General features: G+C 42.5%; 1 long non-coding RNA gene across 2 annotated transcripts; it reads left to right on the top strand.

Moving 5' to 3' along the window:
- Window positions 1-156: 156 nt before the first annotated feature.
- On the top strand, window positions 157-18,982 carry LOC141585692 (uncharacterized). Of its 2 annotated transcripts, XR_012519340.1 has the most exons (3): window positions 157-9,671; window positions 13,457-13,574; window positions 17,551-18,982. It is a non-coding gene; the product is annotated as an uncharacterized LOC141585692 (long non-coding RNA). The 2 variants fall into 2 exon arrangements; XR_012519341.1 differs by lacking the exon at window positions 13,457-13,574.
- The last annotated feature ends 2,434 nt before the right edge of the window (window positions 18,983-21,416 follow it).

Here is a 21,416-nt window from a genome sequence, read left to right as displayed (position 1 = left end):
TGGGAAGATCATCTTTCATCCAAAACAACCCATATTTATCAAGCACTTTCTATTTGTAGGGCTCTGGGCTACTTGGGATACCGAAAGAAAGAAAGATGAAAGAAAGAAAAGACAGAAAGAAAGAAACCCCAAACCCCAAAACAAAAAACAGAAAAGAGAAGGCCAATTTCCTGAAGTGCAGAGGTTTACAGCTTGATGAGAAAACATAAACGCAAAGAAAAACGGGATGGCAAACACCACGTGTTAACAAGGATACACGCAAGCTGCTCCAGGGGTCCAGGGAGACCTGATGAGGGGCTGGAGAAGTCAGGAAAAGGTGTAATAGAGGGGGGACTCTAGCTAGGCCCTGAAGGGAAGGCTGGATTTAAACAAGGGCAGGGTAGAGGAGAGGGCATTTCATGTAGGAAGTTGAGGGTGTACAGGATGTGTTTGAGGCAGCAGATACGTTTCTCTGGAGCACAAGGTTCCTACAGGAAAGTATTGGGAAGTGAGGGAAATAGTACAAGACAGTGAATGCTAGGATAATAAATTTGAGTTGTATTCTGAAGGAAAATGGGGAGGGGTGGTGATTAAAGGGGTGTGTGTGTGTGTGTGTGTGTGTGTGTGTGTGTTTAAGCAAGATGATGTGTGAAAAATAGTATTTTATGGTTACCCGGTAATTTGGAGATGTAAAAAGGGCACAGGCTTTAGCGTCAGACCTATCTTCATATCTTGGCTCTGTTCCATTTTTATAAAATGATGCTAGTATTACTGTATAAGATTGCTGTAAGAATGAGGTGGTTGACAATTGATATTCCATGTTAGTTTCCCTCCCAGTGGAGAGAATAATGACTAGAGGAAGCAGAGAGATTGGTTAGGAGACTAGTGTAATTGTCTAAGTTTAAGGAAATAAGGATAACAAGCATAATTAACATTTACTGAGTGCCTAATACATACCAGTTACTGGGCTAAGCACTTTCCTGCACAATATCTCATTTAATCTTTATAGATAAACCCTGTGAAATAAATGCCATTATTACCCCCAACTTAGGTTAAGAAAGTAGAAGGCTCTGAATAAGTCTGCCAAACTTGTGTGATTCATAAATGATAATGCTGAATCAATTTGACTTTAGAACCCATTTTTTTTTCTAGGATGAGGGTGGGAAAAGAGAGAGATTTAAGAGACAATGGGCATACAAGAAGAGGGAAAGGAGTTTGGAGTGACAGCAAATCGAGAAAGATGGATGGCAGCATCTTCGCCATCATAATGTGAAGTCATAATGTGGAGGAACTGGCTTGAAGGAGATAATGAGGGGCTTGGTTTTAGACTTGCTGAAACTGGGGTGACCACAAGATCTGTGAGATGGGTATGGGAATGAGTTCAGAAGAGGGTGGAGAATGGATACTTTGGACACCTTCGGATAAATATGGTAGCTGAAGCTGAAAGAGAAGAGTTGAAGAGAATAAAAGGCCAAGGGTTCCGTCTTGAGACATACATATTCAGGGCCTGAGAAAAGTCAAGCCAAAAGTGAGTCTAAAGATTGTCCAAAAAGACTAAAGAATCAGGATTATGGAGTATCACTGGAAAGAAGAGGATAGGTTCAAAGAAAGGGAAGGAGTTGGTTGGACACAGTGACTCACACCTGTAATCCCAGCACTTTGGGAGGCAAAAGCGGGCAGATTATATGAGTCCAGGAGTTTGAGACTAGCCTGGCCAACTTGGTGAAATCCCAACTCTACAAAAAATACAAAAATTAGCCAGGTGTAGTGGTGCATGCATTTAATCCCAGCTACTTGGGAGGCTGAGGCCTGAGGATCTTGAACCTGAGAGGCAAAGGTTGGAGTGAGCCAGGATCGAGCCACCATACTCTAGCCTGGGTGACAGAGTGAGACTGTCTCAAAAAGAGAGAGAGAGGCAGAGAGAGAGAGAGAGAGAAGAGAGAGAGAGAGAGAGAAAGAGAAAGAGAAAGAAGGAGTTGGCAGTTTCAGGGAAATCAAAGAGACTGAAGACTGTATTAGCACCATTGAATTGAATAGCTCACAGTCCCAGTAGGGAGATGATAGAGACAAATTATTGTGGTCACATGATGAGTTATGACATGGATGAGAACAAAGTATTGTGGAAATATTGAGGAAAGAGCAACAAACTGCCCCAAGTTGGAAGGTTTGGGAGGGGATATGTTCCAGAAAGAGGAAATAGTATATTCAAGGAATAAAAGGGACTGGACCGGACTGAGCTCTGTCTTATTCCTCTCTTTTCTTCTAATGCCAAATGCTCATGGAACTGCCAATGATGATATAGCACTGTGGTGGTCCACCTTGACTAGCTCCCAAGAATGGTGGATGTGGATGGTAGTAGGTATTGATAATATGGAAAGAAGAGGCTGACAGAAGTTAATGGTTACTTATAAAATGGATCCCTAAGATTGTCCTTAGTAAGAGGACGGTCCAGAGACTGCTGTGAAATCAGTTCAAGAGGAGGTTTAGAAGGTTTCAAAGCAACACTATTAAATTGAACATGGAATCACTGGAACTCTGACTTCTCAGCCTCTAGTCACCATGACGAGCATGGGATAAAATGGAAATTGCACTTGACTTAGTATGGGATACCTGGTTCAAGCACTGACTCTGTTACTGACTTCCAGTGTGCCTTTGAGCAAGGCATTTCATTTCTTTAGGCTTTAGTTTCCTCATTTGTAAAATGAAATGAATGACCTCTGCCTTCTCCACTTCATGGAAAAGACCACATGAATGGGATTCAGTTAATGAACTATATGGTAAACTGACCAGATGTTAGGGAAAACTTTGACATTGATAATCTTAACAAGAAATATGTTGGGGCCAGTGCAGTGGCTCATGCCTGTAATCCCAGCACTTTAGGAGGCCAAGGCAGGCGGATCATCTGAGGTCTGGAGTTTGAGACCTGCCTGGCCAACATGGTGAAATACAATGGACTGCAAGGATATTAAGAGTGAGTAAAATTGGACTTTGTTTAAAAAAAAACAAACTCATCTCTATTAAAAATATAAAAATTAGCTGGGTATGCTAGTGGGCACTTGTAATCCCAGCTACTTGGAAGGCTGAGGCAGGAGAATTGCTTGAACCCAGGAGGCGAAGGTTGCAGTGAGCCAAGATCATATCACTGCACCTGGCCTGGGCGACAAGAGAGAGATTCTTTTTTTGAGAGATTCTTCTCAAAAAAAAAAAAAAAAGAAAAAAGAAAAAGAAAAAGAAAAAAAAAAGGAAAGAAAGAAAAAAGAAAAAGAAAAGAAAAAAGAAATATTATATCGACTGGGCACAGTGGTTCACACCTATAATCCTACCACTTTGGGAGGCCAAGGAGAACAGATCACTTGAACCTGGGAGTTCAAGACCAGCCTGGGCAACATGGTGAAACTCTGTTTTTACAAAACATTTTAAAAATTTAGCTGGGAGTGGTGCACGTACCTGTAGTCCCAGCTACTCAGGAGGCTGAGGAGAGAGGATCACTTGAGCCCAGGAGGCAGAGGTAACAGTGAGCTGTGATCAGGCCACTGTACTTCAGCCTGGGCAACAGAGCTAGACCCTGTCTCAAGAAAAGAAAAAAAGAAATGTTTTATCAGCACCTAAGCTCACTGTAGAGAAACTGGATCCCCTCTTCCCTTCACCTTATTTCATATTTGTTTATTTATTTTTGAGTCGGAGTTTTGCTGTTTTGACCAGGTTCAAGTGAAGTGGTGCAATCTTGGCTCACTGCAACCTCTGCCCCCTGGGTTCAAGGAATTCTCCTGCCTCAGCCTCCTGAGTAGCTGGGATTATAGGTGCCCGCCACCATGATCAGATAATTTTTGTATTTTTAGCAGAGATGGGGTTTCGCCATGTTAGCCAGGCTGGTCTCGAACTCCTGACCTGAGGCGATCCACCTGCCTCGGCCTCTCAAAGTGCTAGAATTACAGGCGTGAGCCACCACGCCCAGCGTCATTTTTATTTATTCAACAAATATTTATCAAACATCTTTCTGGTGCTAGATGCTGTGAGTGGGCTGGGGATGTAAAGAAAATCAAGTTATAGTTGCTTTCTTTAGGAAGACAGTCCATTGGGAGATAGACGGTTATACAGATAACAACCAGATAACATCATATGTGCCATATTAGAGACATGGGAGTAGAGAGGAGGGAAGAACTAAGTACCTTATGTGGTACTTAGTTGTTGAGACAGCCCTTGAGTGACCAGCAGGAGTTTTGCTATATAGAATGGGAGGGAACCCTATGTACAAAGACACAGATGTACATGGAGACAAAAACTATTTACATAATAAAACGAAGACATTATTTTCTTTTTAAACTCTCATTTTCTCATGACAGTACTGGGTAGTTTTCTAGGGCTTCATGGCACATTATAACAGATTAAATGAGAAGTAGATAGGATAATATAGTTATCGTCTATTAAACCAGACATAAAACAAATTTTCAAAAATGTAAAACAATAGCATTCCTCTCACTAATTTTTTTGCTTTGGGAAATGTAACTATTTTAAACATAAAAATGTTATTTATGGCGGAGCGTGGTGGCTCATGTCTGTAATCCCAGCACTTTGGGAGGCCAAGGTGGGCAGATCACGAGGTCAAGAGATCAAGATCATTCTGACCAACATGATAAAACCCTACCTCTACTAAAAATGTGAAAGTTAGCTGGGCATGGTGATGCATGCCTGTAATCCCAGCTACTTGGGAGGCTGAGGCAGGAGAATCACTTGAACCCAGGAGGCAGAGGTTGCAGTGAGCTGAGATTGTGCCATTGCACTCCAGCCTGGCTACAGAGGGAGACTCTGTCTCAAAAAAAAAAAAAAAAAGAAAAGAAAGAAAGAAAGAAAGAAAAGAAAAGAAAAAAAATGTTATTTATGTTAACATGTTTATTATTGTTATTTTAAATGAATTAATATATAAATATTTTTAAATTTCTCAGTTTTGATTCCTAGTTGATAATTATCAATAGATATAATCCACACAAATAATAAGTTATTTGGAGTCCTGATTTTTTTTTTTTTTGAAACAGAGTCTTGCACTGTTGCCTGGGCTGGAGTGCAGTGGTGCAATCTTGGTTCACAGCAACATCTCCCTCCCGGGTTCAAGCCATTCTCCTGCCTCATCCTCCCAAGTGGCCAGGATTACAGGTTAGCCCGCCACCACACCAGGCTAATTTTTTGTATTTTTAGTAGAGATGGGGTTTCACTACGTTGGCCAGGCTGGTCTCAAACTCCTGACCTCATGATATGCCCGCCTCGGCCTCCCAAAGTGCTGGGATTACAGGCATAAGCCACTGCGCCTGGCCTGATTTTTTGTTTAGTTTTGTTTTGAGATAGGGTGTTGTCCTGTCACCCAGGCTAGTGTGCAGTGGCACAACCGTAGCTTACTGTAGCCTCAAACTCCTGAGCGCAAGTGATCCTCCCATATCAGCCTTTCAAGTACCAGAGACTACAAGAATGAACCACTGTGCCTGGTCCTCAATAATTTTTTGAGTGTAAAGAGGGTCCTGAGACCAAAAGGCTTGAGGACTCTGTTCTCGGCAGAACGACCCAAAAGAGAGGAGCAAAATGATAATATTTGACTTCACTCAACAAACAAGTTCAGCAAATACTTATGAAATACCTCATTTGTGTTGAACATTATTCTAGGTGCTGGGATGATAGAGCTTTGAATAAATCTAACAAAACTTCCTGCTTTCATGGAACTTAAATTATAATGGAGCAGGCTGGGCACACAGGCTCACACTTGTAATCCCAGCACTTTGGGAGGCCGAGGCAGGCAGATCACCTGAGGTCAGGAGTTTGAGAACAGCATGGCCAACTTGGCAAAATCCCATCTCTACTAAAAATACTAAAAATTAGCCAGGTATGATGGTGCACATCTGTAATCCCAGGTACTTGGGAGGATGAGGCACAAGAATCACTTGAACCCAGGCGGTGGAGGTTGCGGTGAGCTGAGATCGTGCCACTGCACTCCAGTCTGGGCGATAAAGTAAGACTCTCAAAAAAAAAAAAAAAAAAAAATTGGGGGTTAGAGACAATAAACAAAATGATGATTTTAAAATGCATATGTAGTTAAGTAGCATTTTTTTTTTTTCTATTGAGAAAAGCAGGATTTAGAACTCGAAATCTGAATGGCGTGTGTGTGTGTGTGAAAGAGAGAAATTTTGGATGGAGAGGCTAGGGAAGGCCTCAGTAAGAAAGTGAGTTTTAGCCGGGCGCAATGGCTCAAGCCTGTAATCCCAGCACTTTGGGAGGCTGAGGCGGGTGGATCACGAGGTCAAGAGATCGAGACCATCCTGGTCAACATGGTGAAACCCCGTCTCTACTAAAAATACAAAAAAAAAATTAGCTGGGCATGGTGGCGCGTGCCTGTAATCCCAGATACTCAGGAGGCTGAGGCAGGAGAATTGCCTGAACCCAGGAGGTGGAGGTTGCGGTGAGCCGAGATGGCGCCATTGCACTCCAGCCTGGGTAACAAGAGCGAAACTCCGTCTCAAAAAAAAAAAAAAAGAAAGTGAGTTTTTTGTAAATATCTGAAGGAATGAGGGAGTGAAGCAGGTAGATATCTGAAAGAAATTAGTCCAGGCAGAGGGAACAGCAAGTGCAAACATTTTGAGGCAAGAACATGCCTGGCAGGTTTGAGGAACAGGGTGAGAATCAGTGTGGTTGGAGTGGAAGAAGAGTGAGAGCATTGGGAGATGAGGGTTAGGGAGGGAAGGGCAAGATTAAAAACTGATGGGGCTGGGCATGGTGGCTTATGCCTGTAATCCCAGCACTTTGGGAGGCTGAGGTAGGAGAGTCTCTTGATACTCTCAGCTGATCATCATCTATCATCTCCGGATACTCTCACTCATCAGGAATGGTGGGGTATACCTGTAGTTCTAGCTACTTGGGAGGCCGAGGTGGGAGGACTACTTGAGCATGGGACTCGAGGTTGTAGTGAGCTACAGGATCATCACTGCATTGCCCTCCAGCCTGAGCAAGAGTGAGACCCCATCTCTGAACAAACAAAATTGATGAAAGGTTCTGAGAATGGAAGTGACGTCTTCTGGCTTATGTTTTAACAGAACTACCTTGGTTGCTGGGCTGGGAAAAGGTTTAAAGGCCATACCAGAAAGGCCAGCTAGGAGGCTACTGCAATAATAATCCAAGGGTCCAAGTGGAGATACTGAGAGGTAGTTGGATTCTCATAGATTTCGATTTCTAATATTTTGTTTTTTGTATTTTTTCTTTATGCTTTTTTTTTTTTTTAATTCTCATAGGTTTTGAAAGTAGTAAAGTTGACAGAATTTGTCAGTGGATTGGCTATGAGGCATGAGACAAAGAGGAGAGTCAATTACCAAACTCTTTGGCCTCAGCAATTAGAACGGAGTTGCTATTATGTGACACAAAGAAGACTGCAGGAGGGACAGGCTTCAGTAGAAATGTGAAGAGCTCAGTTTTGGATGTATTAAGTGACAGATGTCTACTAACCACCCAAGTAGATGTGGCAAGTACGCCATTTCGATATTTGGATCTGAGTTCAGGAAAAAGGCTGAGAGCCAAGTATGAATTTGGAGGTTTTCAGAATCAATATAATATGTAAAACCCCAGGGACCAGAAGAAATTACTTAGGAAATGAATGTAGATAGGAAAGCAAAGAGTTCCAGTGACTGGATCCTGGGGCAACTCTAATACTTAGAGGTTGGGAAAAGGAAGAGGAATCAGCCAAAGACACTGAGAAGAAAAAGTCAAAAAGAAGGAAACCAGGAAAGTGAGAACTCCGGAAGCCAAGTGAATAAAGTGTTTTACTCTCTCCATGGTTGAGAGAATAATCAACTATGTCATAGAGATCAAATGATATGAAGACGAATAGATGGTAATTAAATTCCCCATTGTGGAGGTTATTGGTGATGTTGAGATGTTTTGGTTGAGCGTAGGGGACAAAAATGTGATCGGAGTAGGTTCAAGAGGAGTTGAAAATGTTGAGTATACAGGATGTATCTTTTTCAAGGTGTTTTACTACAAAGGAGAAGGAGAAAATGTGGTAAGTGGTAATGGAGTCAAAATACGCTTTTTGTTTGTTTTTAAGATGGGAAACATAACATTTGTATGTTGATTGAGACCGATCCAGTAGAGAGGGAAGAACTGTTGGTGCAGGAGAGAGAGAGAACTGCTGCAGCCATGCCCTTGGGTAAGCAAGTATACGAGTGGGGAGGTTGGCTAGGAGCTAGGGTAATTCCTCCACAATAAGAGGAGAGAAGAGGACTTTCTGGAGAAGAGCTTAAAGGGAGAGCTTGCATTTGCTGGTCACTTAGTTTTTGTCTAGCATTATGCTAGATGCTTTCCTCACAACGATTCTTTTTTATTCTATTTTAATTTTTTTCCAACCATATTGGAACCATTCTTTCTAATTATTTTTATCTTTTCAGAGACAGGGTCTCACTCTGTCACCCAGGCTGGAGTGCAGTGGCATGATCATAGCTCACTGCAACCTCAAACTCCTCCCAAGTTAGTTATTCATAAATTCTTAAGTACTTCCTCATTTTTAAAAAAAATGGCTGCAGCCGGGTGTGGTGGCTCATGCCTGTAATCCTAGCATGTTGGGAGGCCAAGGCGGGCGGATCGCGAGGTCAAGAGATCGAGACCATCCTGGCCAACGTGGTAAAACCCTGTCTCTACTAAAAATACAAAAAAAATTAGCCGGATATGGTGACATGCGCCTGTGGTCTCAGCTATTTGGGAGTCTGAGGTGGAAGAATTACTTGAACCCAGGAGGCAGTGAGCCGAGATTGCATCACTGCACTCCAGCCTGGCAACAGAGCAAGACGATGTCTCAAAAAAAAAAAAAAAAAAAAAAAAAAAAAAAAAGGGGCTGCATAGCGTCCCATTGTATGCATTGTTTTGAATATGCTTTTAAGGCAAAAAAAAAAAAAACAACAGCAACAACAACAACAAAAAAAACTGAGTTTTTTTCCTTGAAAAACTTAAGCTCAAGCGATCCTCCTACGTTGGTCTCCTGAGTAGCTATGACTGTAGGTATATGCCATCATGCCTGACTAATTGTAATTTCTTTTTTTGTAAAGATGTGGGTCTCACTATGTTGCCCAGGCTGCAACAACCACTATGCCTGACTGCAACAGTTCTCAACATAAGAGGGAAGTGGATTATGAGGCTGTTGTAATGAGGCAAGAAAAGTTGAGAACTGAAGCTGCTGAAGATCCAAGATACTGTGCTCTTTCTGCTCTGAAAAACTCCCCCACCCTTACCCCTACTCCCATCGAATCGCACTGGCCTCTCACTGCAGCTGTCAGAATGCCATCTATTTGGATAGGAAGAAACTGACACATTGGCTGAACCACAGGGTAGAGTTGCTTGTTTCTTATTAAGGAAGGAAGTAGTTGAGTGGTCATAAGAATCTGCAGAAGCCAGGCAAATGTACCCAAAAGATAAAGACATGAAAATAAAGAAAATACAGGAACAAAGAAGAATGACGTGCTTAGTAGAGATTTGAAAGGAAATATAAATGGGAGGGCAGCTGGAAAGCACAATCTAGCTTAGGAAGTCTCCTTGACCTGTTTCCTCCTTCCTCTGAATTCCTATTGCAGTGGCTAACAGTCAATGAAAAGCAACTTACCTGCATCAGATCACTTAATCCTCATCACTGTGAAGTGATTCTGTGAAGTGAAGTGGATTCTAAGGAAAAGGTGAGAGAAGTGATTTACCCCTATGACACACCCAAAAAACAGCAAAACCCACGGGCAGAACCCAAGTGTCTGACACTAAATTCATGTCCTTAACCACTGGTGCCTTTGTTTATTCATTAATTGCCTCAAAAATTCTGTAAACATTACTAAAAAGCCACTCTGGAAGGTACTGTGGCAAATGAGACAGTCTTCAGGTTAAAAAAAAAAAAAAGCTAAGATTTGAGCACATAAAATACATGACAAATAACCACAAAACATTACACCATTCTATAGGATTTCAGAGGGGAGAGAGGTTACTCTGGCTGGGGATATCAGGGAGACCAAGGAAGGTTTGTAAAAGGAAATAGCATTTGAGATGAGCCTAAATAAACTGATAATACTTTCAAAGCTAATGGTTTTGTATGCAATATACATGGAACATTACCACACATGTGTTTAAAAGTTATAAGCAATGGAAAACTGTGTGAAGTTTTAATTGGCAGAAAATGGGGGGTAAAAGGTCGGGTGTCATGGATGACACCTGTATTCCTACCACCTTTGGGAGGCCGAAGCGGGCTGATCACTTGAGGTCAGTTCAAGACCATCCTGACCAACGCGGTGAAACCCCATTTCTACTAAAAACACAAAAATATTAGCCTGGTGTGGTAGTGCACGCCTATAATCCCAGCTACTTGGGAGGCCAAGGCAGGAGAATCTCTTGAATTCGGGAGGCAGAGGTTGTAGTAAGCTGAGATGGCACCACTGCACTCCAGCCTGGGCTACAGAGTGAGACTTCATCTCAAAGAAAAGAAAAAAAGAAAGAAAGGAAGAAAGAAAATGAGGAGTAAAGGCATGGAGGAAGGAAAAGGTCTGATTGTTTAGAATCTACAGAAGTCCCCAGACCAATCCCTCAACTCAATCTCAATGTCCAGCCCCAAATGGCTTGGGAGTGTTTCTCACTTAGGCTTTTCCCTTAAAAGCATATTCAAAACAATATATACATCGGGACACTATGCAGCCATTTTTTTTACAATGAGGAAGTACTTATGATTTTTTTAAATAGGCCATTATTTCCAAAATGTAATGTTAAGTGGTTTAAAAAAGGCAAGGTACAGCATCCTGGGTATTGTAGGCTACTATTTGTGTAATAATGGGAAAAAAGAACATGTGTGGCTGGGCGCGGTGGCTCACGTCTGTAATCCCAGCACTTTGGAGGCCGAGGCGGGTGGATCACGAGGTCAAGAGATCAAGACCATCCTGGTCAACATGGTGAAACCCCGTCTCTACTAAAAATACAAAAAATTAGCTGGGCATGGTGGTGCGTGCCTGTAATCCCAGCTACTCAGGAGGCTGAGGCAGGAGAATTGCCTGAACCCAGGAGGCGGAGGTTGCGGTGAGCCGACATCGCGCCATTGCACTCCAGCCTGGGTAACAAGAGCGAAACTCCGTCTCAAAAAAAAAAAAAAAAAAAAAAAGAGAAAGAAAAAGAAAAGAAAAGAAAGAAACTCTGTCTGTAAAAAAAAATAAAAAATAAAAAAATCATGAGGCCAGGTGAGGTGGCTCATGCCTGTAATCCCAGCACTTTGGGAGGCTGAGGTGGGCAATACACTTGAGGTTAGGAGTTTGAGAACAGCCTGGCCAACACTGCAAAATCCCGTCTATACTAAAAATACAAAAAATTAGCTGAGCGTGGTGGTAGGTGCTTGTAATCCCAGCTACTCAGGAGGCTGAGGCAGGAGAATTGCCCGAACCCAGGAGGCGAAGGTTGCGGTGAGCCGAGATCGCGCCATTGCATTCCAGCCTGGGTAACAAGAGCGAAACTCTGTCTCAAAAAAAAAAAAAAAAAAAAAAAAAGACCTATATAATCTAGTTCAAAAGTGGCAAAGGACTAAAAGACCTATATAACCTAGTTCAAAAGTGGCAAAGGACTAAATGGGCTTCAAGCAAACAGAAATATAAATGGACTCATTTATTTATTTATTTATTTTTAAATTTTTTTTGAGATGGAGTTTTGCTCTTGTTACTCAGGCTGGAGTGCAATGGCGCGATCTCAGCTCACCGCAACCTCCGCCTCCTGGGTTCAGGCAATTCTCCTGCCTCAGCCTCCTCAGTAGCTGGGATTACAGGCACACACCACCATGCCCAGCTAATTTTTTGTATTTTTAGTAGAGACGAGGTTTCACCATGTTGACCAGGATGGTCTTGATCTCCTGACCTCGTGATTCACCCGCCTTGGCCTCCCAAAGTGCTGGGATTACAGGCGTGAGCCACTGCTCCATTTATTTTTTAGATGGAGTCTTGGTCTGTTGCCCAGGCTGGAGTGCAGTGGCACGATCTTAGCTCACTGCAACCTCTGCTTCCTGGGTTCAAGCAATTCTCATGTCTCTGCCTCCCAAGTAGCTGGAATTACAGGTGTGCAACACAACACCTGGCTAATTTTTTATGTTTTTAGTAGAGATGGGGTTTCACCATGTTGTCCAGGCTGGCCTCAAACTCCTGACCTCAGGTGATCCTCCTGCCTCAGCCTCCCAAAGTACTAGGATTACAGGTGTGAGCCTCCACACTTAGCTGATTACAGCATTTTTATAATTACTTGTTTAAAAGTTTCTCTCCTAGAGCTTCTGCAGGTCTTGGCCTATGGATTATGCTTTGTTTGTTTTTTGGGTAGCTCTGGCACCTCATACATTACTAGCATATGGGAGTTGAGAGAATGAATGAGCTGGAGTGGATGTGTTTGGATGGGTGTGTTAAAAAATCGGCCATATACTGCTTCACAGTTACACCTCATCTTCAGTTCGTTAAATCTGATTGGACTCTTAATTTTATAGAGGCCGGCAGGTCCTGATGACTGGTTCTTCATTCCAGGAGCCATGGAGTAGTATCAGCAGTCCTTTGAAGGGGTGGCCGATACCTGGACCTGAAAATTTTGGAGGCTCCCCAAGCCATTTATACCAATTTCTGAATCTCCTTATACCTCTCAGCCTTTTAAAATGGAGCTTTAATCTCATTAGGGCCCACTGGCCCCGTCAATCATTGCCAGGTTCCAGGAACCCAGTAGCTTCAGATTGCCCCCAGTCCTTTGCAACACTGGTTTTCAAATGAGGTATGCAATAGCCGTAAAGTACATGGAGACTTGGTAAGGGGTACTCATGCATGGATATCTTCAAGGAAATTCATTTCCGGATCCTCAACGTCCAGGTGTACTCCACCTGAGAAAGTTCCTGGGGTTGAGGCTCCAAGCTGACTTTTTCTTCTTAATGTAGTTCTGCTAGTCTTCATAAGAAAGGCATATCTCGGCCAGGTGTGGTGTCTCACACCTGTAATCCCAACACTTTGGAAGGCAGAGGCAGGCAGATCATCTGAGGTCAGGAGTTCAAAACCAGTCTGGCCAATATGGTGAAACCCTGGCTCTACTAAAAATACAAAAATTAGCCAGGTGTGGTGGTGGCACACCTGTAATTGCAGCTACTTGGGAGGCTGAGGCAGAAGAATCGCTTGAACCCGGGAGGTGGAGGTTGCAGCGAGCTCAGATCACACACACAAGTGCACTCCAGCCTGGGCAACAGAGCGAGACTCAAAAAAAAAAAAAAAAAGAAAAAAAGAAAAAGAAAAAAGAAAGAAAGAAAAAAGAAAAAACAGAGGCATGTCTCTGGCCCACCCTGAATGCTACACTGCCTGGGGCAATAAAAAAAAATCTCATATTTGGGGACAGTTAAAAATACAAGATTCAGAAAATATCCTTCAATTATGAGTGACATTATTTATCTTGTAAAATTTTATATATTTTTTTGTTTGTTTTGAGACAGGGTCTTGCTCTATAGTCCAGGCTGGAATGCAGTGGCACAATCGTAGCTTACTACAGCCTCAATCTCCTGGGTTCCAGAAATCCTCTTGCCTCAGCCTCCCAAGTAACTGAGACTATAGGTAGGTGCCATCATGCTCACCTAATTTTTAAAAAATTTTCCTAGAGATGAAGTCATACTATGTTGCCCAGTCTGGTCCTGAACTCCTGAGCTCAAGCAATCCTCCCATCTTGGCCTTCCAAAGTGTTGATATTACAAGTGTGAAACACTGCACTTGGCCTAATTTTTTTTAACATTTTTATTTAATTTATTTATTTTCTTAGAGATGGAGGTCTTGCTCTGTTGCCCAGGTAAGAGTATAGTGGCATGATCATAGCTCACTGCAGACTTGAACTCCTGGGCTCAAGCAATTCTCCCACCTTAGCCTCCCAAATAGCTAGGACGACAGGCACACACCACCACACCTGGCTAATTTTTTATTTTTGTGGAGATGGAGTTTCACTATGTTGCCCAGATTGGTCTCAAACTTCTAGGCTCAAGTGATCCTCCAAACTTAGCCTCCCAAAACACTGGGATTACAGGCTTGAGCTGCTGTGCCTAGCTGACATTATTTATCAAAATTATTTTAAGTGGTATATGAACAAAAGAGTATGAAGACCACTGGTTCAAGACCATAGGTTATGGTGGCCTTTAGGAGGGCTTCTAGGAGGTAGTAGCCTGGTCTCTACCTCTAGTCCTCTGAAACTGAATCTAAATTTCACCAGGCAGACCAAGAAAATCATTGTAGACCAAGAAAACGAAACGGAGTTATGCTCTTTGCTGCCCAGGTTGGAGTGCAATAGTGCCATCTTGGTTCACTGCAACGTCTGCCTCCCAGGTTCAAGCCATTCTTCTGTCTCAGCCTCCCCAGTAGCTGGGATTACAGGTGCCTGCCACCACGCCGTGCTAATTTTTATATTTTTAGTAGTGATGGGTTTTCACCATGTTGGCCAGGCTGGTTTCAAACTCCTCACCTTGTGATCCACCTGCCTTGGTCTCCCAAAGTGCTGGGATTACAGGCGTGAGCCACCGCCCTGACCTGTACTTGATTTTTTTTGTAATCAGCACCACAGCTGACCAGGCTCCTTTTTGAAATACGCTTCCCCTGACTTTGGCATGATCACACATTTCTGATTTTCCTCTCCTTGGCCCCTTATCCTAAGTTTTTGCTAGCTCCATCTCTTCCAGTTGAGCTTTTAAATGCTGGAGTTTCTCAGGGAAGTTATAAGCCTTCTACTCTATTATTTTCTCACTAAGAAATTTCATCCATTACCACAGTTTCAAATACAATCTGTATCCCAACAACTCCCAAATTTATATTTCTAGCATAGACCTTGCTCCCAAACTCCTAAATCCAATTACTTACTCCACATCTATACCTTAATAGCTCATGGGATTCCCAAACTTCAAAAAGCCAGAGCCAAGTTCATATTCTTTCCGTTTAAAATCTCTTCCTCCTCTAGGCTTCCCCGACTTAGTAATCGTAGTTTATCTGCCCAGTTGTTCATGCCAGAGACCTGGAAGGAATTCTTGATATCTCCTTAACTTCCCCCATAGCCAACCAATAATTTATTTCTATGAATTCTTCTTTGTGTAAGATTTCCCTAAGCCTCCAGACTAGGCTACATATCCTTATTTTTTAATTTTTATTTATTTTTTTTAGGATGGGTCTGACTCTGTTGCCCAGGCTGGAGTGCAGTGGTCCAATCTTGGCTCACTGCAACCTCTGCCTCCCAGGTTCAAGCAATTCTCCTGCCTCAGCCTCCTGAGTAGCTGGGGCTACAGGTGACCGCCACTATGCCCAGCTAATTTTTGTATTTTTAGTAGAGACAGGGTGTCACAATATTGGCTAGGCTGGTCTCGAACTCCTGACCTCATGATCTGCCTGCCTCGGCCTCTCAAAGTGCTGGGATTATGGGCTTGAGCCACCTCGCCCAGCCTACATAGTACCTTGTACTTCATAGTATTTATTCAAATAGTAATTAAGTAATTATTTTGTATAATTCTATCTCCCCCTCTACATCATAAGCTCCATGAACACAAAGACAACACCTGCCTTATTTCTGGCACATAGTAGGCTCTTGATGAATATTTGTTTATTTATTTAGTTTTTGGGCATGGAGTCTTGCTCTGTCACACAGGCTGTAGTGCAGTGGCGTGATCTTGGCTCGCTGCAAGCTCCACCTTCTGGGTTCAAGTGATTCTCCTGCCTCAGCCTCCCAAGTAGCTAGGATTACAGTCCCGTGCCACCACACCCAGCTAATTTTTGTATTTTTAGTAGAAGTGGGGTTTCACCATGTTGGCCAGGCTGGTCTTGAACTCCTGGACTCAAGTGATCCAGCCGCCTCGGCCTCCCAAAGTGCTGGGATTACAGGTGTGAGCCACTGCTCCTAGCCGAATATTTGTTAAATGAACAAATGTAAGCACTATTTATAGTGTCGTGTAGTCTTTAGTGTTGTGTAGTGTTCTGTTGTTTATTTTTGTTATTTAGCACCTATTTCTATATCCACTGTAGGGGGCAGCAGAGTACATGGATCATGAAAGAGTCCAGTACTCGGTATTAAAAGGGCGACTTGAGATAAATCACTTAACCTTTCTGAGACTATTTCCTTCTCTGGAAGTCAGGGTTAATTCTCCTTCCTTTCCTTGGATCAAAAGAGATAAGCAGATGTAAAAGGGCTGCACTGCAGGAGAAACAAGAGGGAGTGTGATTAGAGTCAGTTAAGATAAATATTTGTTGAATAAATAGAGACAGAGGAAGAGGATTTTGGCTATTCAACTGTGAAACAGATTGCAGTAGAGAGTTGACAGATTCGGAAGAGAGAAAATGAAAGCTTCCGGAAGAGACTGGCCTATGCCCAGAGCCAGCGCTGTGAAGTCAGCACAGGATGTCCTTGGCATGCTCTCATCTCTGCTCCCTGATCACCGCTCTCTACCTCTACCTCTGGCCTCTAGTTTCCCATTGCGGTGCTGTCAGCTTTTGCTTCCCTTCTCTCCCATCAAAGCACATCTATCTTGTGTCCTAGCCACTCAGAGGCATGCTCACTGCCATCCACAGTGACAACCAGTTAACCCGATAAATGAATTCTCACTTAAAGTGCCCAGGGCAGATAGTGTATTATTTTACCTCTCTCAGTAACAAGAATTGGGCCTTCTTGAGACAGAAGGAATAACTTACTCAGAAATTATAAGTTCCAAATAATAAAGTTTAGGATTTGTGGAAGGAGAGGAAATGGAAGGTTAATAGAAATGAAGACAGTCATAACTTGGCCGGGCCCTGTGGCTCACTCCTGAAATCCTAGCACTTTGGGAAGCTGAGGTGGGCGGATCACCTGAGGTCAGGAGTTCAAGACCACCTGGCCAACGTGTTGAAACCCCATCTCTACTAAAAATACAAAAATTAGCCAGGCGTGTTGATGTGCGCCTGTAGTCCCAGCTACTCAGGAGGCTGAGGCCAGAGAATCACTTGAACCTGGGAGGCAGAGGTTGCAGTGAGCCGAGATCACACCACTGCGCTCCAGCCTGGGCTGGAGAACTCCGTCTCAAAAAAAAAAACAGAACTCCATCTCAAAAAAAAAAAAAAAAAAAGACAGTCCTAACTAATTTCAGGCTTAGGAAAGAATAATTGTAAAATAGAAAATCAGTGAGATGTGACATGATAGTGATATGAAGGGAAAAAAAACTTTTTAAAAGTGTTCATATATATATATATCTATATATCTATATATATACACACACATACACATAATAGATATGCAAATATATATAATTTAATTGCAATTTATATTCAGTAAAATTCACATTTTGGTGTACAGTTTTGTGAGTTTTGACAAATGCAAAGAATCATATAACCACCACCATACACACAAAAAACAGTTAATCACCTCCTCAAATTTCCTTTTGTTACCCCTTTGTAGTCAAAGCCTTCCCCAACCGTAAGCCCTGGCAACACTGATATGTTCTCTATGCCTATAGTTTCGTCTTTTCCAGACTGTCATATAAAATAAAGCCATACAATATGTAGTATTTTGAATTTGGCTTTTTTTTTTTTTTTTTAGACGAAATCTTGCTCCATCGCCCAGGCTGGAATGCAGTGGCACAATCTCAGCTCATTGCAACCTCTGCCTCCTGGGTTCAAGCAATTCTCTGGTCTAAGCCTCCTGAGTAGCTGGGACAACAGGTACACACTACTATGTCCGACTAATTTTTGTATTTTTAGTAGAGACAGGGTTTCACCTTGTTGGTCAGGCTGGTCTCGAACTCCTGACCTCAGGTTATCCACCCACCTCTGCCTCCCAAAGTGCTGGGATTAGAGGCATGAGCCACCACTCCCAGCCAAATTTGGCTTCTTTCACTTGGCATAATGGATTTAAGATTCATTCATGTCACTGCATGTGTCAATAGTTAATTCCTTTTCATTGTTGAGTAGTATTCTATTGTATGGATGTACCAGAGTTTGTTACTCCATTTCCCAGTTAAGGAATATTTAGGTTGTTTCTAGTTTGGGCAATTATGAATAATGCTTCCGTAAACATTCACATACAGGTTTTGGTGTGAACATAAATTTTCATTTTATAGGCAAATTTCTAGGAGGGATTATTGGATTCTATGGTAAGTATGGGTTTAACTTTATAAGAAACCTAGAGGGGCTGTACCATTTTGTACTCCCACCAGCAATATATGAGAGTGGCAGTTATTCTGCCTTCTCACCAGCAACTGGTATTGTCAGGGATTTTTTTCAACTTTAACAGGTATATAGACATACCTTACTGTGGTTTTAATTTGCAATTCCCTACTGACAAATGATGTTGAGTATATTTTCAAATATTTATTTGCTGTCCATATATCTTCTCTGGAGAAGTGCCTGTTCAAAACTTTTGCCTTTTAAAAAAATTGTTCATTATTTCTGAGTTTTGAGAGTTCTTCATAAATTCTAGGCCAGGCACAGTGGCTGATGCCTGTAGTCCTAGTGCTTTGGGAGGCTGAGCAGGGGGATCACTTGAGGTTAGAAGTTTGAGACCAGCCTGGGCAACATAGCAAGATCCTGTCTCTATCACAAATAAAATAAAATAAAAATTAGAAAACATATTTAAAAATAAATTGTGTATTCAAGTCCTTTGTTAGAAATGTGATTTGTGGCTGGGCGCAGTGGCTCACACCTGTAATCCAGCACTTTGGGAGGCCAAGGTTGAAGTGGCTCACACTTGTAATCCCAGGACTTTGGGAGGCCAAGTTTGGGAGGGATCACCTGAGGTCAGGAGTTCAAGACCAGCCTGGCCAACACGGTGAAACTCCATCTCTACTAAAAATATAAAAATTAGCCAGGCAGGGTGGTGGACACCTGTAATCCCAGCTACTGGGGAGGCTGAGGCAGGAGACACTTGAACCCGGGAGGAGGAGTTTGCAGTGAGCAGAGATCGCACCATTGCACTTCAGCCTGGGCCACAAGAGCAAATCCCCATCTCAAAAAAAAAAAAAAAAAAAAAAGAAGTTATTTGCAAATATTTTCTCCAAGGTTATTTCTTGTCAATGCCTTTTGACAAAAAAAATTTAGTTTTGATGAAATCTAATTTATTAAATTTTCCTTTTATGAGCTGTACTTTAATGTTGCATCTAAGAACTCTGCCTAACCCAAAGTGACAAAGGTTTTTCTTTTTTTTTTTTTTTTTTTATTGCATTTTAGGTTTTGGGGTACATGTGAAGAACATGCAAGATTGTTGCATAGGTACACACATGGCAGTGCGATTTGCTGCCTTCCTCCCCTTCACCTATATCTGGCATTTCTCTCCATGCTCTCTCTCCCCAACTCCCCATCCCCCACTGCCCCTCCCCCATTTCCCCACAACTGACCCCAGTGTGTAGTGCTCCCCTCCCTGTGTCCATGTGTTCTCATTGTTCAACACCAGCCTATGAGTGAGAACATGCGGTGTTTGATTTTCTGCTCTTGTGTCAGTTTGCTGAGAATGATGGTTTCCAGGTTCATCCATGTCCTACAAAGGATATGAACTCATCGTTTTTGATGGCTGCGTAATATCCGTGGTGTATATGTGCCACATTTTCCCTGTCCAGTCTATCATCATTTTCTTCTATGCTTTTTTCTAAAAGTTTCATGAGTTTATATTTAGGTCTATGATCCACTTCAACTAAATTTTTTAAATAGAAGGTATGTGGTATAGGTCAAGGTTTACATTTTTGCCTATGAAAGTCCCATTTTTCCAGCATCTTTTTTTTTTTTTTAGACAGAGTCTCGCTCTATCACCTGCCCAGGCACCTGCAGTGGCACCATCTCGGCTCACTGCAACCTCTGCCTCCTGGGTTCAAGCAATTCTCCTGCCTCAGCCTCCAGAGTGGTATGGTGGTGGTATGCGCTGGTAGTTCCAGCTACTTGGGAGGCTGAGGCAGGAGAATTGCTTAAACTCAGGAGGTAGAGGTTGCAGAGAGCTAATATCATGCCACTGCACTCCAGTACACTGCACTTTGTCCCTCCCATAGTAGCTGGGATTACAGGCATGTGCCACCATGTCAGGCTAATTTTTGTATTTTTAGTAGAGATGGAGTTTCACTGATTTGGCCAGGCTGGTCTTGAACCTACTGACCTCAGGTGATCTGCCCACCTTGGCCTTCCAAAGTGCTAGGATTACAGGCATGACCCACCACACCTGGCCCATCCAGCACCATTTATTTTATTTATTTTTATTTTTTGAGACTGAGTCTTGCTGTGTCATCCAGGCTGGAGTGCAGTGGCATGATCTTGGCTCACTGCAACCTCCACCTCCCAGGCTCAGGTGATTCTCCGGCCTCTGCCTCCTGAGTAGCTGGGATTATAGGCACCCACCACCACCCCCAACTAATTTTTGTATTTTTAGTAGAGATGGGGTTTCACTATGTTGGCCAGGCTGGTCTCAAACTCCTGACCTGGTGATCTGCCTGCTTTGGCCTCCTAAAGTGCTGGGATTACAGGCGTGAGCCACTGCATCCGGCTAGCATCATTTCTTAAAAAGACAACCTTTTTCCATTGAATTGCCTTTGGATCTTTGTAGAAAAATCAATTGGGCATTTTGGTGTCACTCTGTTTCTGGACTCTATTCTATTAATCTATGTGTCTATCCTTTTGCCGAGACTGTAGTTCTTTATTCGTATATCGGTATAATATGTCTTGAAGTCAGATAGTGTGCATTCTCCAACATTGTTCTACTTTTCCAAGATTGTTTTAGCTTTCTAGTTCCTTTGCCTTTCTGTGTAAATTTTAGAATCAACTTGTTAATATCTACAAAAAAATCCTGCTAGAATTTTTATCGGGATTGTGTGAATCTTCATATCAATCGGGGGAGAGCTGATATCTTAACAAAATTGAGCCTTCCAGTCAGTAAACATGTTATAGCTCTCCATTTATTTAGCTCTTCCTTGATTTCTTTCATCAGTGTTTTGTAGTTTTCAGTGTAAAGATTCTGCACATATTTTGCTAGATTTATCCTTAAAGTATTTCATTATTTTAGAACTACTGTAAATGATGTTTAGTTTTGTTTTCCAATTGCTCATATTAGTCTGCCAATATGGTGAATTATGCTCATTTGTTATTATTATTATTATTTTGAGATGAAGTCTTGCTCTGTACCCCAAGCTGGAGTGCAGTGGCATGATCTCGACTCACTGCAACCTCTACCTCCCGAGTTTAAGCAATTCTCCTGCCTCAGCCTCCCAAGTAGCTGGAACTACCAGCACATACCACCATGCCTGGCTAATTTTTTAGCAGAGACGGGGTTTCACCTTGTTGGCCAGGCTGGTCTCAAACCACTGACATCAGGTGATCCACCCACCTCAGCCTCCCAAAGTACTGGGATTACAGGCATGAGCTACCGTGCCTGGCTATTTTTGAATGTTACGCCACCATTAAATTACCTGAGATAAACTCCACTTAATAGTG

Source organism: Saimiri boliviensis, chromosome 9 (assembly GCF_048565385.1).
Source record: "Saimiri boliviensis isolate mSaiBol1 chromosome 9, mSaiBol1.pri, whole genome shotgun sequence".
NCBI classification, from domain to species: domain Eukaryota; kingdom Metazoa; phylum Chordata; class Mammalia; order Primates; family Cebidae; genus Saimiri; species Saimiri boliviensis.
Note: the sequence above shows the minus strand (reverse complement) of the source record. Positions and strands in the feature narration are given on the sequence as shown.